This window comes from Saccopteryx bilineata, chromosome 6 (genome assembly GCF_036850765.1).
Source record: "Saccopteryx bilineata isolate mSacBil1 chromosome 6, mSacBil1_pri_phased_curated, whole genome shotgun sequence".
Lineage (NCBI taxonomy): Eukaryota > Metazoa > Chordata > Mammalia > Chiroptera > Emballonuridae > Saccopteryx > Saccopteryx bilineata.
In genome coordinates, this window is record NC_089495.1 from 10496053 (window position 1) to 10510846 (window position 14794).

Sequence of the window (14794 nt, forward strand, 5' to 3'; positions counted from 1 at the left end):
CCACACGCGCTGCATATGAACATGCTGCTAAAGGCTATTCCGTTTTCTATTTAGACACTAGGACTATCTCTAGATAATGACTCTGGTGCTAGACTGTGTGGTTAATACTCAATGAGTACTACAGCTTCTGTGGAAACTTTTCCTTTGTGCAGAGTTTTCCAAGTATATGCTGGAAAAAATAAGTGTCTTATTACTTGCTAACATCATATGACATAGCAAAGCATTTCTCTTTTTTTCCCCACGGGTATTCTTATATTTAATTTATGAAGATAGTATCATTGAAACACCACTGTTCCTGCACTATCATTTCAAAGATATTTCATGATGATGATAAACTATTACATCAAGCTTGATATTTCCCAAGAATTAAATATATTTTGATATCTTGTGCCTACCAATGCCGTTCAATGATTTATTCTAGAAATGCCGGGTGTAAACTTCCTATTTAGTGATATGAATATAACAACCACGACCCCTGCCCTCATGGAGCTTAGAGTCAAGGGGACAGAGCCAAACCAACAAAAAGACCAAAATCTAACGACACACTGAGTTAAATTAGAAGGAAATGAACAGAGGACTCTATGACTCGGTATGGAGAGAGGATTGGCCTTTCAATCGGGGAGCCGATGGGGCTAGCTGAGCAGGAAACACTCAGCTCAGGACTGAAGAGCAAGAAGCAGCCCACCATGTGAAAACTGATGGGAAGAGTATTCCAGGCAGAGGGCGCCAGAACAAATATCCCAGCACAGTGAAGAGTACAGCATGCCTAGGAACTGGAGGAGAGCACTCCGGTTGCAGTGAGATGGTATTAGGTTAGGTCAGGGTGTGCACACAAATGAGATTGGAGAGGCAGGCAACGAGAGACCTTGATCCTGGTGCCAAACGCTGGACACTATTAACACTCCCCGGAATTGAATTTACAAACCCAAATGTGGCCACCACCTCCACCTCCATCCGTTACCTCCTACCTGCTATCATGAATATGACCTGCCCCTGAATAAGCTTATAGAATATAGGGAAAACGGGAGAGCACATGTGTTTTCCGGTGAGAGGCCAGCTCCCAAGAGAAAGAGATGGAAGAGTCTAGGCTGGAACTGATCAGGTTTTTCTCTAAAGGCACCTGATCGGATAAGTCGCTTCTCCTGTCCTGTGGCAGAGAAATGTGGGGGCAGCTGCTGCCCAGACTGTCACACTGATGGAATGCCCATCAACTGGATAGAAACCCCAGGAGTGGGCAGGGCCTCCCACGACAGCTGTGTTGTCACCCCTCAATGTTCTGGAAGTCATAATACCAGAGATCATCTTATATACACTGCTCACAAAAATGAGGGGATATTTCACAATGAAGCTGAAGCGATAAAATATCCTCTAATTTTTGTGAACAGTGTGTTAAAAAACTTACTGTCATGAAGTTGAGTTTCTTATTGTTGCAACCAGTATCCATAAAGTATATTCTAAAGAGGTTGGCTGCACCACATCACATGATTGCACTAGAGTTGTATACTAGAACTTGAAAATTTCATGAAAATTAAATCTAATGCCCAGAAGATCAGAACCAGAGCCTTGATGGAGTTATTTCCCTGTAATTAACCTTATGCTTTCCGTGTTTTTTTAAAATATATATATATTTAATGAATATTGGGTAGGTACAGATGCACAATTATATCAAATTTAGCTATAAATTCATCTTTTCCAGGAGAAAAGGCTTTAAAACTCCTGTAATTATAAGTGTTCAAACCTAAGAATTGCACGTAGAAATTGAGCCTGTGTGTGTGAAGAGTGCCTCGTTGGGGTTTGCTGGTCCGTGTATAAGGAAGGACTGCTGTTCTCTCTGCAGGCCCAGAGCAGCTGCCTAAGAAGAGCCGCTGCCTGAGAAGGCTGTCCACGTAGGCAGAGCTGGGGCCGAGGCCCAGGGCCCTGCGTTGCCAGCGCCGGCCACCTGGAGGTCAGGATCAGCCTCCCGGAAGACGCAGCAGCGGTGAGTGCCCATGCGAGACTGGGCGCTTTGATCGCCCTGTCTTCTGGAGAAACGTGTTTCTGATTTCCTAGTCAATCCCGTCATTCTTTCAGACACAACTACTAAGAAACTGTCAAGCATCTATCTACCTTTTCTCTTTCCACTTCCCTCTGCATTCTGCCTGCTGTAAATAAATGCCGTCTTGCTTTCTCTTTGTGCATAAGTGTGCAGTGCCACAGACACCGACTCATAAGAGGAAAGGAAGGAAGGAAAGAAGGAAGGAAGGAAGGAAGGAAGGAAGGAAGGAAGGAAGGAAGGAAGGAAGGAAGGAAGGAAGGAAGGAAGGGAGGGAGGGAGGGAGGGAGGGAGGGAGGGAGGAAGGAAGGAAGGAAGGAAGGAAGGGAGGAAGGAAGGAAGGGAGGGAGGAAGGAAGGGAGGAAGGAAGGGAGGAAAGAGAAATTTAGACAGCTATTGTGTTAGTCTTTAATTTAACACCACCATCCTATTTCTTTGGACATCAGTTAGAAAGAGCTATTATCAAATGTCTAGCTACCCAGCTACCAGGAACATTTGCAAGCCAGTAATTACTTCTGAGAATTTTATGTAGAGGAGGTAGAAAACATAAAGGAACTTTGGTTCGTCAAACAGGAAAGATAAATGTTGCCAGAAGAAAACAAACAAACCTGTAGTGAGTGTTTGGTGAACTCTGCGCATGAAGCCGTGTTGCGCGGGTGTGAGGCGGTTCAGTGGGAGCCCAGGGTCGTGGCTGTGTGGATGAGAAGCTCTTACCCATCTAAGGAAAGCAAGTCTACTTCAGGGGATATAACATGGGAACGTACTTTGTCTTGTCAGAATATTGTTGGCCCTGGTGATTATGAATATATTGTAAATTAAAAGTTGTATAAAGCTGCAGTTTTTCCTTTTATGGTCATTTGTAGTACTTCTTTGTTTGGAATTTCTAGAGTTTTCTAAACATACATATAATTTTATTAACTGCTTTATGAACATGAATTATAAAAATTAGAAAAGCATACAAATGTGTTATGTGCTGCACTGTATTTTCTCTGAGTGCTCAACTGTTTGAAGGTCCCTGACTATATTTAGAGAGAACTCATACTGCCGTATGAGGCGGGCAAAGACTGAATGCAGGGATTCTATAGAACGTCTAAATGTCACAGGTGTTATTGGAATGCAAAATGTGTCTTTCTATACATTTATAGGACTTATATAGAACTATGGTTCTACACCACATTTTTACACCTTATTTCCTGAGTTTGTCACCTATTACCTTTCTCCAAATTACTTGAAACTAAAAATACCCTTGTGACATGAAGAGCATGAATGCTTTGGCAAATAAAGACAGGGCAGGTTTTCTGCTGTGCTTACGATTTATGCTATAGATCACTTTTCAACATTTTTGATCAATTCAGCTGAACTAACTACACACTGTGAGACATCCTTCTGAGACGGAATTTCTGTCTGTCAACATGGAATAGATATTGCTTTGGAGATAAGTAATTTGAATAACCTAACTATTTGAAGCACGGAGGAAGACAAAAATGAGTAATAAAATTATAGAAAAATTGTATTTCAGTGAAAGTAGAATTGGAAGTTAAAAAACACCTATAATTAATGATGTTCATGTTACTTGGTATTTTAACTGTAAAATCAAAGTCTTCACATTCTTAAATTGACATAACTTTTCTTAACTTTTATAGAAATAACATACTTTTAGGACAGAGTGAAATGGTACATTTTTAGTGAAAGGCAATTGTATAAAAACATAATGAAGCCTGACCAGGCAGTGGCACAGTGCATAGAGCGTCGGACTGGGATGAGGAAGACCCAGGTTCAAGACCCCGAGGTCGCCAGCTTGAGTGTGGGCTCATCTGGTTTGAGCAAAAAAGCTCACCGGCTTGAGCCCAGGGTGGCTGGCTCAAGCAAGGGGTCACTCGGTCTGCTGAAGGCCCACGGTCAGGGCATGTATGAGAAAGCAATCAATGAACAACTAAGGTGTCGCAATGAAAAACTGATGATTGATGCTTCTCATCTCTCCGTTCCTGTCTTTCTGTCCCTGTCCATCCCTCTCTCTGACTCTCTCTGTCTCTGTAAAATAATAATAATAATAATAATAATGAAAAGAAAATCTGTCACTAATATAATCCTGCATATTTTTAAGCCAAATTTTTATCATTGTACTACTAATTAATAAGTAGGAAAAATGCTCCTTTTAAATGATATTCTCAGTTGCTTACCAGATATTGCATTATTGGGTAAAAAAAAAAAAAAGAAGAAGAACATTCCTTAATGGGGACAAGTTAAGCTCTTAAAAGTTGTGAATAACTAAGCTATGTTCTGTCTGATGATATCACCACAGCAATATTTATAATCAAATGTGCATTTTTATAAGTACTATAACCACAAACAAATGGGTTCTATTCTTTATAGTAGTATGTTTGGAGTTAAGCTACCTGAGTAATATTAATTGCAAACACTTTTGGGGTAAATTTGCAGAAATAAAATATCTCTAGAAGGAATACAACTTCCTTCCTAGGGACAGAAATATTTTAAAAAGAAAAGAGTATTTGTTCTGCTCCCTCTCCAATTATTTTATTGTCTTCTGGATCGTAGGAATTTGCTATCAGAAAAAAAAATGAGGTATGTTATAATTCAGAATCACTTTGCCTATTGCCTGAGAGCTTGAGCATTCAATTCAGAATGTGACCTGACTTGGTGAGATGACATCAGCTTCTCATAGCCTATTGTCACTTGAATTTCCGTTCATGTTTTGACAACTTTTTTCAGTAGGAAGCTTAGAAAACACTACATCGCACCTCTTAAGTCTTCATTCATAAGCCTGGAGGCATTATTCCACAACCAGTGTTTTCATAATATGCGGTGTCACTAAGGAGAATGAAAATCCCACTTTGATTATGCCACTGTAATCATTTTCAGTTCTACGCTATAATTAATCTGAATAATGGCAACAAAAGAAAAACACTGGCGAAAAGTAATTTTAGTCTGTAGTTTAAAAAGTTTAATGTAAGCAGCATCCTTCCACTTAACAAATATTTACGAGCCATGAACTTGGTTGTTAGGTGTTGGGGCTCATGAAACATGCTGTTATTATAAACTGTTCTGAATAATGTAAAAAAAAAAAAAAAAGAAAGCAAACATTTTCCCTTGAGTCACCTATATCAGGCAAAATGGCCAAGACCAGGGAAAAAAGGAGAGGGAACACAGTGGGGTAACACTTGAGCTGACTTGGAGACATGAGGTAGCCGTGTAAGGAGTATACTAAGAAGTAGAAAGAACAGGGAACATGTTCATGAGAGGGGGTCTTCCTGGCACACTTGGCAAACTGAGGAGCCCGGTGTGCCTGGAGAACCAGGAGAGAGCAGGTGGAGGTCAGGCCCTCGCAGTGAGAGAAGGGCAGGCCCCCCGGGCCCTGCCGACCCCACTGAAGAATGCTGATTTTTATTCCAAGTGCAGTGAGCAACTGTGGGGAAGCACATCAGGAGAGTCATGAGGTCAGATTTCTACAAGAAATTGATTCCCTCTGGTTGATGTGTGGAGAACAGAACAGACATGGGGAGAGGACCATATGGGAAGACCAGCTTGGAAGATTTTACCCCATTTGTGAAAAGGAAAATGATGCAGTTGTGGCAGTTGAGGATGCGATGGAGACAAATACATGAATGTCATAGCTGGGTAAGAAAGACAAATACATGAATGTCATAGCTGGGTAAGAAAGACAGATACATGAATGTCATAGCTGGGTAAAAAAAAGACAAGTACATGAATGTCATAGCTGGGTAAGAAAGGCAGATACATGAATGTCATAGCTGGGGAAGAAAGACAAGTACATGAATGTCATAGCTGGGTAAAAAAAAGACAGATACATGAATGTCATAGCTGGGTAAGAAAGACAGATACATGAATGTCATAGCTGGGTAAGAAAGGCAGATACATGAATGTCATAGCTGGGTAAGAAAGACAAGTACATGAATGTCATAGCTGGGTAAGAAAGGCAGATACATGAATGTCATAGCTGGGTAAGAAAGGCAGATACATGAATGTCATAGCTGGGGAAGAAAGACAAATACATGAATGTCATAGCTGGGGAAGAAAGGCAGATACATGAATGTCATAGCTGGGGAAGAAAGACAAATACATGAATGTCATAGCTGGGTAAGAAAGACAGATACATGAATGTCATAGCTGGGGAAGAAAGACAAATACATGAATGTCATAGCTGGGGAAGAAAGGCAGATACATGAATGTCATAGCTGGGGAAGAAAGGCAGATACATGAATGTCATAGCTGGGGAAGAAAGGCAGATACATGAATGTCATAGCTGGGTAAGAAAGACAGATACATGAATGTCATAGCTGGGTAAGAAAGGCAGATACATGAATGTCATAGCTGGGTAAGAAAGACAGATACATGAATGTCATAGCTGGGTAAGAAAGACAGCCGACTGAGCGGGTCAAAGACGAGGGGAAATGGGCCAAGATGGCTATCTCTGTCTGGGTGAAGAAACATGGCAATGGTTTCATTTTTATTATGTTTGGTTTGAAGAGGCTATAAGATATATAAAATGGGAATATTCCTAAAGAATGCTCTGTCTGTACTTGCAGAGCTCAGAAATTTGGATCAAAGCTCTAAATTTGGAGCCACTGGCTTTTAAATGGTTGCAGAAACCATGAGAAAGGATGGGATTGCTTAAAGAGAGAAAATAGAGAGACAAGGAAGAAGGAAGGAAGGAAGGAAGGAAGGAAGGAAGGAAGGAAGGAAGGAAGGAAGGAAGAAGAGGAAGGGAGAGAGGGAGGAAAGAAGGAAGGAAGGAAGGAAGGAAGGAAGGAAGGAAGGAAGGAAGAAGGAAGGAAGGAAGAAAAAGGAAGGAAGGAAGGAAGGAAGGAAGGAAGGAAGGAAGGAAGGAAGAAAGGGAAGGAAAGGGAAGGAAGGAAGAAGGGAGAAAGAGAGGAAAGAAGGAAGGAAGGAAGGAAGGAAGGAAGGAAGGAAGGAAGGAAGGAAGGAAGGAAAAGAAGGAGAAGGAAAGGGAAGGAAGGGAGGAAGGAAGGAAGAGGAAGGAAGAAAGGAGGGAAGGAAGGAAGGAAGAAAGGAAGGAAGGAAGGAAGGAAGGAAAAGGAAGAAAGAAAGAAAGAGAAGGAAAGGGAAGGAAGGAAGAAGGGAGAAAGGGAGGAAAGAAGGAAGGAAGAAAGAAAGAAAGAGAAAGAAGGAGAAGGAAAGGGAAGGAAGGGAGGAAGGAAGGAAGAGGAAGGGAGAAAGGGAGGAAAGAAGGAAGGAAGGAAGGGAGAGAGAGAAAGAAAATGAAAGAGAGAAATCAAGAAGCCAAGTCTGGCTCTCCAGCCATGGCAAGGGATGTAATCAGGAAAGCTACTTGCTAAAATCTTACTTAATGAAGAACCTTATCCAGAAGTTCAGCAATTGACAGCCAGAGGAGGAGGTTAAGGGAGATTTCATTAAGTAACTTGGACTCAAAGAGTAGTTTTTCCAAAACATATATATTGATACGTAAAACCGTGGTGTCTTGCAAATTGTGTGGAGCAACAGGCAGATCACTAATCTTTCATAAAAAGCACCATTCCATCCTGACTTCATATATATTTGATTAGGTTGTGTGCTTTCACAGGAAAAGCAAGTTTTTATCCAGCTACCTACCCCACAAGTCACAGAGATGCCTGAGTTGTTGGGTGTTTTTTTTTTTTACAAGAGTTAAGTTTTTCACTAACCCTTCCTTCTCCAACACAGAAATGTTCCACGTCTTAGCAGAATTACACAATAGACTCTTTTAAAATTTATAGTTAACATACAATAATATTATATTAGTTTCAGGTGCACAACATTGTGATTCGACATGTGTGTATCATACAATGTGATCACTGCAAAAAATCTAGCAACCACCTTACGAAGTTACTGTGAAATTCCCCAATCTATCCTCTGTTCTGTACATCAGACTTCTGGGTTCAGTGTTCAAAGAGCCCTGGATTTGAAATGTGGCTCCACCCACCTGCTAGCTGGAGATGGTGGCCAAGGGAGTATCTTTGCACTTCACATTCCTCGCTGTGAAATGGAATAAGTTCCAGTGTGGGATTAGGTGGATGAATGGAAGTAATGTATATAAAACTGACTGGCATTACCTGTCACATATAAATTATTTAATGTTTAATTGATCATGCATCTCATATACTAATATTTAAGCTCAAACAATTCAAAAAGGCTTCTTGCAGTAAATCATGCAGCCTCCAGTCCACAGGACAGTACCCATGCTGAAATATCCCTCCGCGTGCCCTTTACCGTGCATCTGCCCTGGGTCGCATGGTGTCCAGACCAGATTTACTCTCTTGTCAACTTCTAGATCACAAAAAGTTCACCTTAGCTAATAAATCTTCTATTCTCAGCACCTGAAACACATCTTGGATCAAAGTTAAGTGCTGAGTAATACTTTAATTCAAAATAGACAAGGTGACCAAAGGTCGTGTTTTTGTTTCTCGTCCGGCTAGAAGCAGTGTGACGCCCGGACCGCCAGTGCTCGAGAGGCAGCCGGGCCACCTGCCCCGAGTGAGGGAAACGGACATTCTTCTCTTGGGCCATTGCTGGGGCTGGGGCCTGCTGTACTTGGCTGGGAGAACAGACACTGTGAGTTACAGTAATGAGCTTTAGAAATGACAAAAGTTCTAACGTCCCCACGTCATGCCTGCTGAGCAGAGCTCTTCATCTGGCAATGTTTCAAATATGATAAAAAGATGTTTGAGTAACATTTGGCAAAGGTTTATAAAACATTACATCTCATAGAAACAAACATATTTAAAGACCCAGTATTTCAATGTCTATTAATTGAGATTATTTTTTAAATTAGTAACTTTTTAAAAAGTGTATGTTTGCTTTTATTTTATCTATATCTATCTATTTATTTATTTTTATTTCTTAATTGAATTTATTGAAGGAAGGAAATCTTACCTTTTTTGATAGCATGGATGGCCCTGGAGAGCATTGTGCTAAGTGAAATAAGCCAGTCAGAAAAAGACAAGTACCATATGATTTCACTCTTATGTGGAGTCTAATGAACAAAATGAACTAACAAACAAAATAAAGCCAACTCATAAACCCGTTGGGGGGGGTTGGATAGGGAGGTAAGAGAGGTTGAACAAGAGGGACACAAAAAAAAAAGAAAAGAAAGGAAAAGAACTCATGGACATGGACAGCAGTGTGGTGGCCGTGGGGTGGGACAGGGAGCCGGAGGAGGCACCAGGAGGAGTAAATGGTGACGGACAGAGACTCGACTTGGTGGGGTGAACACACAATACAGAGCACAGAGACACGGTGCTGAACTGGGCACCTGAAACCTGTCTCATTAAATGAGTAATTTTTAAAGATGTCATGCCCAGTAGAAAACCATATGAGCAAAACTTCACTCTTTTATAAATATAATGAAATTAAATATTATCTGGCTACCTACATGTACAATATAGGCTTTATATGTATTTATTAACATTTGAAAAATTAATAGGATAAATTTTATATTAATAACCTGGTTGTCCTAACAAAAGAATCCTGGTAGAAAAGATTGTAGAATGGAGGTATTCTCAACGGTTAAAAATCAGATGTAGAACAAAACAGTTAAATGACCCTTCTTACAGTAGGGTGGCAAGGATGCCAGTAGCTACTGTTCGTCGAGCACCTCTCAGCCGGGATGAGTCTTACGGGCACTGTCCATGCCACGTCTATTTCATCATCATTCACCAACTGTGGTTCCTAATTTTCATATTGTAAAAACTGATACCAAGAAAGGCTGACGGAGTAAAAAACAGAGCTATTAAGTGACAGTGCTGAGGTCTGAATTCTGTCAGATGCCAAAGCCGGCTTTGTGATCGCTGGCATAGGAAGCCTCAGCTCATCCTCGGACCCTGGAACATGAACCTAGTCATTACAGGTTTTAACTGATTTGTTTTTATCCTGACGTAACACCAAGAAGGCACTGAAGACTTTAAAACTGAGGAATGAGCAATGATTTATGAGGTCTGAGAAACTGCAGCAGGAACTGCTAGAACAAATTTTGTTAGAATTTGTCATTATTTTTTTGATAGTTTTTATACTGACAAAGCAGAAGTCTGGATTCTAAGCTAATAGGATAAAGCTCCATTATAATAAATTTGTGACCAAACGGAGAAATGGGAGTTGGATGATGGAACAGATAGGTAATACTCGTACTGAGATTATGTATTGTCAAATAATTATATTAAAAATGAAGATTATAGGCCCTGGCCGGTTGGCTCAGCGGTAGAGCGTCGGCCTGGCATGCGGGGGACCCAGGTTCGATTCCCGGCCAGGGCACATAGGAGAAGCGCCCATTTGCTTCTCCACCCCCACCCCCTCCTTCCTCTCTGTCTCTCTCTTCCCCTCCCGCAGCCAAGGCTCCATTGGAGCAAAGATGGCCCGGGCGCTGGGGATGGCTCCTTGGCCTCTGCCCCAGGCGCTAGAGTGGCTCTGGTCGCGGCAGAGCGACGCCCTGGAGGGGTAGAGTGTCGCTCCTAGTGGGAGTGCCGGGTGGATCCTGGTGGGGTGCATGCAGGAGTCTGTCTGACTGTCTCTCCACGTTTCCAGCTTCAGAAAAATACAAAAAAAAAAATGAAGATTATAGCTATGATGATAGAAATTGTAGAGGTTAAGTTGTGATTTAAGATGTATAAAAAAGAAATTGTATAAAATGTTTTAGAATTTTTTTTTTTTTCAGAGACAGAGAGTCAGAAAGAGGGATAGACAGGGACAGACAGACAGGAAGGGAAAGATAAGCATCAATCATTAGTTTTTCGTTGCGCATTGCAACACCTTAGTTTTTCATTGATTGCTTTCTCATATGTGCCTTGACTGCGGGCCTTCAGCAGACCTAGTAACCCCTTGCTCAAGCCAGCGACCTTGGGTCCAAGCTGGTGAGTTTTTGCTCAAATCAGATGAGCCCATGCTCAAGCTGGCGACCTCAGGGTCTCGAACCTGGGTCCTCGGCATCCCAGTCGGACGCTCTATCCACTGCGCCACAACCTGGTCAGGCAGAAAATGTTTTGAATGAATGACATAATAGGAATTTTTAAGTTCATATAATAGTATAAAAGGTTTTAAATCATATCACTACATTCTTTGAATAATTAAGATATTTAACTCAAAACTATTAATATTATAGAATGCTATAGAAATTTTGAAAAGCCAGTGACTCCATATAGCTCAACTCTTAAATTGGGGGTGATTTATTTGTGATTTAAACATTTATTAAATAAATAATTTTCATGGAATAGGCAACATCAAAAGGGTTATTTTTCCTCTAGAGAGAGTCTTAGAAAGTGTTGGAGTTTCTTAATAATTTAATTGGTGATGAAACAAAACACAAGAGAGGTGTAAATTAACCGTAATAAAAAGAGTTTCTTCAAAGTTTATATTTTGTAATGAAAATGATCTTAAAATAGTAAAAGTGGCTTTTCAAATTATTTCAATTCCCTTTTAATTTCTGAATATTGGATAGAATGTAGAAAGGTAAATGTCAATGGGCCCTCTAGGAGCTTAAATTCGGTGAAGTAATAACCCTTCCGGTAAGCAGCTTATAATGAAAGAGGCAAGTCAGAGGAAGGCAGAGCAAACACAGACATCAACATGTTTTCCTCAAGCTTAGAATTATTATTTATCTTGGAAGTTTGAGTCAATTTTATGACTTTGTCTCCTTCTTGGTAGTCAATTTATTGTTTAGGGCTCCCTCAATTAAACTCTGTCACTTCAAGGGAAGTTCAAGGGAATAGTGCATTATTGATATTACAGAAACAGTTGTTACTAATCAATACATTTTGAACCACATACAGAGTTTATCCTTAAGAACATAATTTATCAAAAACAGGCTTACTGGGTCTCTTCATGCTATTTTCATTGATTTTCTCTTTGTAGAAAGACATAGTAGGTATTCTATATGTGACATAAGAGTTATATTTAAAACAAAGAAGTCAGTTCAAAAAATGCTGAGTTATCAAGAAAAAGGTCGAGTATAAAAATTCTAAAAGAGAAAATTGAGTTTAAGTTATTCTCACATTTTAATTTGCTGTGCAAAAGAATGTAATTGAATGGCTTACACTTTTTTAAAAAGATTACACATGAGGAATATCAGATTCTAGGTATGAATTTTATTCTTGGCTTACTGTGTGAAAGAGATGTAGAAATTAGTTATATTTAGTTTTCTTACTGCAGCTGCATTGCTTTCTTTTAAATTTAAAATAAGTGTAAGCATACTGTGTAGGTTCTACGTATTTGTCTATTAAAAAAGGGGGTGATAGGAGGGGGTAATCCTGAAGGGAAGGGGGGAGGGCGCTGTGGGGAGGGGGGCAAGGGAGATGTTGAGGGGAACACGGGGGAGGGGAGACGCATTCGGGGTGACACTAGAATCTATGTAAGCACAATACATTAAAATCAATAAAAAAATAAAATAAATTTTAAAAAAGTGATTAAACCTCACATTGTAAAATATCCTTTATGAAGTTAGTGGATAGCACATAAGTGATTTATAAAGGAAATGATAATCTTTTACTCTTCAAAACTGTAGCCTTACTTAGAACGTTAGCTTAAAAATCAAGATAACCTATCCTTTTTAGTATTTGCAAAGAGTCTGAAATGAAGGCTACAGGAAGGTAGCATATCTTGTACTGGTTCACAAGGTAGAGTGTTACTGCTCCTCAGAGGGGGTGGGAGAGAGCCTCTCCTTTTTAAAACAGTGAATTGTTTTGTTTTGTGAAATCCAGATGTGTTAGGTCACAATCTGTGTTTAAACCCCAATGTCTAACCAAACAGCCCATTATTCTAATTTTTTCACATGGAGCCACCCATTATCATTTTAACCTACTTGAGTGAATTGTCTTTGGGAATTGCCATAAAGAAATTCTACTTGTGAAAAAAAAAAGAGAGAGAGAAATATATGCTCAATTACATGTGGCAGCTGACTCCGATGGTCACTGAATGCATAAACAGGCGCTGTATGTGTTACTCTCTCCTGGTCTAACAATAGTTTGGGGCCTTACTGACTACTTCATCTCTCCACACTTTCTACCCAACACCTTACCAACCCAATCCAATGCAGTGCTTCAGCGTAACATTTTCCATAAAGGTTTTCTCCCCTTGTGTGTATCAGTAGTTTATTACTTTTTATTGCTGGACAGTGTTTCCTTGAATGGATGTATTTAATTTATTTATTCACTTACCAATGGAGGGGCTTCTGTTGCTGCTCTTATTTTCAATAAAGACGCTACAGATATTTGAGAGCAAGTATTTGTATGAACATACATTTTTATTTCCCTTGGGCAAATATCTTGAAAGTGGGATTTCTGTATCTTGTAGTAAATATATGCTTACTTTTAAGAAATTTCCAAATTGTTTTCCAAAGTGCTGATAGCACTTTTTTTGTTGCCATGAGCTTCACATTTTCATTTGCTCCACATTTTCACCAATATTTGTTATTGTTAGTCTTTGTCATTTTAGCCATTCTAGGAGTTAGGTAGTGCTATCTCATTATGGTTATAATTTTCATATCCTTAATGACTAATTACAATGAATATTTTTATGTTCTTGTATATTTAGGTGTCTTCCTTTATAGAGTCTCTATCTGTTCAAATCTTCTCCTCATTTAAACATACTTTTATTTATCTTCTTCTTATTGCGTACATTGTGTGTTCTGAATAAGTCTTTTATCAGATGTATGTTCCTCAAATATTTTTTCCAGTGCGTGACTTGCCCTTTCATTTACTTAACAAATGTGTTTTTGAAGAGCACAAGTTTTAAATTTTGATTAAGTAGTTTATCCATTTTTTAATGATTTGGGCTTTTCAAAGCATATTGAAGAAATCTTTGTATAATCTAAGGTCATAAATATTTTCATTCTATGTTTTCTTTTAGAAGATACATAATTTGGGATTTTATATTTACATTTCTGATTCATTTCCAGTTACATGATATATATGGTATGAGGTTAAGAGTTATCATTTTTATATATGGATTTCCAGTTGTTTCTCCACCATATATTGAAAAATATATCCTATCCTCACTGAATTCCTTGACATTCTGCCAAAAGTCAATTGGTTATAAGAGTGAGTCTTTATAGACTGTGTAGTCTCCTCCATATATCTTTATATCTATCTTTCTGCCAATACCATGTATTGTCATAATTACTATAGCTATATGCTAGTAAGTCTTGAAATTAGGTAATATAGATCTTCCAAATTTGTTATTCTTTTTGAAAATTATATTGACTATTGTAGTTCTCTTTCCTAGCCATACAAACTTTAGAATAAGACTTTTAACCTTAAAAACCTGTTGGTATTTTCATTGGAATTGCATTGAAAATAGAAACCAATCCGAGAAGAACTGAAACCATACAAATATTGAGTCTCCTGATCTCTATTTATATGGGTCTTGTATTCAGCAGTGGTTCTTTGGTTTTCAGTGTAAAAACTTAGACTTATATTTTAAATTTATCTCTACATATTCTGTGATATTGATGGTATTTTTCATCATACTGCATTATAAATTTTATTTTCCAATTTGTTGCTAATACATAGACATACAATTGACATTTATATACTGAGACTGTGTTCTGTGACTTTGAAAGACTCACTTATGAGTTCTAGAAATTATTTTGTATATTCCAGAGGATAATTGACAAATAAGCATTTCATCTGTGAACAAAGACAGTTTTACTTATTCTCCCAAACCAGAACCTCTAGTACAACTCTGAACAGAGATGGAGAAAGTTACAACCATGCCTTACTATTTATCCTGAGGAGAAAGCAT